The following is a 2,823-nucleotide window of genomic DNA, read 5'->3' as shown; positions in this document are numbered from 1 at the left end:
GACTTAAGTAAAACAAGGAAATTAATATATACCATGACTTCAACAAGAGAAGAATGAAAACAACAATTAAAAAGTAAGAATGCTGCAAAATTATAATAGCCAAACTTGGCCCCCAAATAAGATATGTGAAAGGTCACACCTCTCTTTTACAAGGGTAGGGGACCATGGGTATATAATAGAGCTTATAATGTCAGAATTTTTAGATATATTCATTGTATTAGGAGATTTTGTCTTTATCTTTAAAAAATATTATAAATGATGGTTCTCTGGAAGGAAACTGAGAAGGAATGCAATAGCAAACAGAAGGTTTTAGAAACACCAGATATTAATAAAATTTACCTTAAAAATTGACATGACCAGGAGTAGGATGAGTACAAAGCAAAAACTGGGGAAAATTGCTCTTATCTCTCATGCCAAATAAGATTTCTAATATTCTAATATTCTATCCTCCTTGCTGTTTCGTACACAAATATTGCATCTTGTCTTGCTAGGCATGCCTAAATGTGCCCCATGCCTTAACTGCTTTCCTTCCTCATCTGTTCCTCCCTTGCCAGTTTAAATCTCATCTTTCCCAACCTTTACTCTCATCTTTCCCAAGCTTTCTTAATTCTGGTACATTCCTTCTATTGATTATTTTTCTATTTATCCTTTCTGTGACTTTTTTGTGTGTAGTTTTTTCCCATGTTATCTCCTTTATTAGATTGTGAATGCCTCTATCAAAGTAAATGGAAAGGTTGGCAACCTCTATAGCAGAGTCATAATCATTAAAAGAAACAAGAGTAAGATAACAATGACATGAGAGGGGCTCTTATCTAAAAAAGTATTTTGGCTTTTTCCGCCAGCTCCGCCATATTCCAGTGAGTTGCCAAAATGACAAATACAAAAGGAAAAAGGGGAGGGACTTGATACATGTTTTCTAGGCCCTTTCGAAAACATGGTGTCGTCCCTCTGACTACATATATGCACATATACAAGAAAGGTGATATTGTAGATATCAAGGGTATGGGCACAGTTCAGCAAGGAATGCCCCACAAATGTTACCATGGCAAGACTGGACGAGTCTATAATGTTACACAGCATGCTGTAGGCATTGTTGTAAACAAACAGGTTAAGGGCAAGATTCTAGCCAAGAGAATTAATGTGCGTATTGAGCATATTAAGCATTATAAGAGCAGAGACAGCTTCCTGAAGCGAGTAAAGGAAAATGATCAGAAGAAGAAAGAAGCCAAAGAAAAAGGCACTTGGGTTCAACTAAAATGTCAGCCTGCTCCACCCAGAGAAGCACACTTTGTGAGAACCAATGGCAAGGAACCTGAGCTGTTGGAACCAATCCCCTATGAATTCATGGCATCAATGACTTAAAAAAATAACCAATAAAAGATTTCTTGAATTTTGAAAAAAAAAAGTATTTGAAATACCTAAAAAAGAATTATCTAAATGAGGACAGTCTTCAGGAGTGGCCAATAGCAAGTAAAGTTAGGAATTACTATATGTCCAGATCAACCAGGACAAAGAGGAGGAATATGAGAAGTATTAAACCCTCTGGGACATAGAAAAAATTTTTATGTGATTTTGAATAAAACTTGAACAAAAAAGGAAAGAAAACAGGGGCGGCTAGGAGGTGTAGTGGGGCAGCTAGGTGGCATAATGGGGCATCTAGGTGGCGTGTTGGATAAAGCACCGGCCTTGGAGTCAAGAGTACCTGGGTTCAAATCTGGTCTGAGACACTTAATAATTACCTAACTGTGTGGACTTGGGCAAGCCACTTAACACCATTTGCCTTGCAAAAACCTTAAAAAAAAAAAAGGGAAGAAATCATAAGCTTCAGAAAAGCCTAGAAAGACTTGCATGAACTGATGCTTAGTGAAGTGAGCAGTATCAGAATGTTGTACCCATTAACAGCAACACTGTGTAATGATCAACTATGTTGGACACAGTTCTTCTCAGCAGTTCAGTGAAGAAGGACAATCCTAAAAGACTAGCAATGGAAAAATCATCTACATCCAGAGAAAGAATTATGGAGTCTGAATACGGAGCAAAGCATACTATGTTCAATTTTTAAAATTTGTTTTATGTTTTTCTAATTTTCATGTTTTTTCCTCTTTACTTCTGATTCTTCTTTCATAACATGACAAATATGGAAATGGGTTAACCATAATTGTACTTGTATTACTTCTATCACATTAGTCACCGTCATAGGGAGGGTGAAAAATGTGAAACTCAAAAGCTTACAAAAAGATGAATGTTGAAAACTATTTTTGCATGTAATTGGAAAAAGTAAAATGATATTCAAGAAAAAAAAAAGATAGCAAGTCCCTTGAGGGCAGGGACTATCTTTTACCTGTTTTTGTATACTGAATGCTTAACACAATATCTGACACAAGATGGTGCTTAATAAATGTTACTTGATTGATACAAACTATTTTGTATTCCCTCTTTATATATTATGTACTTTTATATGAATGTGCTACACAACCTGCCTTTTCCCCTCTATCTATACATCCAGCACCTTAAAGAATTACTTCATATTTATATAGTTGATATCTAGCAATGAATTTAACCCATAGTAGATACTTAAAAATACTTATTGATTGATAACATGAAAAAAATTGATATAATAGTCTACAAGATGACATGCTTCTTTCTCCTTTCTCATTTCCTATCTATCTAGCCGTTTCCCAGGGATAAATGGTTCCTTCTCCACTAGGCCAGTTTCCATCTTCCCATAGACAGCCTATGGTCCTATCATGGTCTTTCTTCACAGGTCCTTCTTTCCCAACATATTCCCTTTTGCTCAGGTAAAATTTTATCAGTTATTGTTTA

At 35.6% G+C, this 2,823-nt stretch overlaps 1 pseudogene; it reads left to right on the top strand.

The window, feature by feature from the left end:
- The first annotated feature begins 870 nt into the window (after positions 1-870).
- Positions 871-1,365, top strand: LOC141489935 (large ribosomal subunit protein eL21-like; annotated as a pseudogene).
- Positions 1,366-2,823: the final 1,458 nt, after the last annotated feature.

Source organism: Macrotis lagotis, chromosome 5 (assembly GCF_037893015.1).
Source record: "Macrotis lagotis isolate mMagLag1 chromosome 5, bilby.v1.9.chrom.fasta, whole genome shotgun sequence".
In the NCBI taxonomy this organism is placed as follows: Eukaryota; Metazoa; Chordata; class Mammalia; order Peramelemorphia; family Peramelidae; genus Macrotis; species Macrotis lagotis.
Note: the sequence above shows the minus strand (reverse complement) of the source record. Positions and strands in the feature narration are given on the sequence as shown.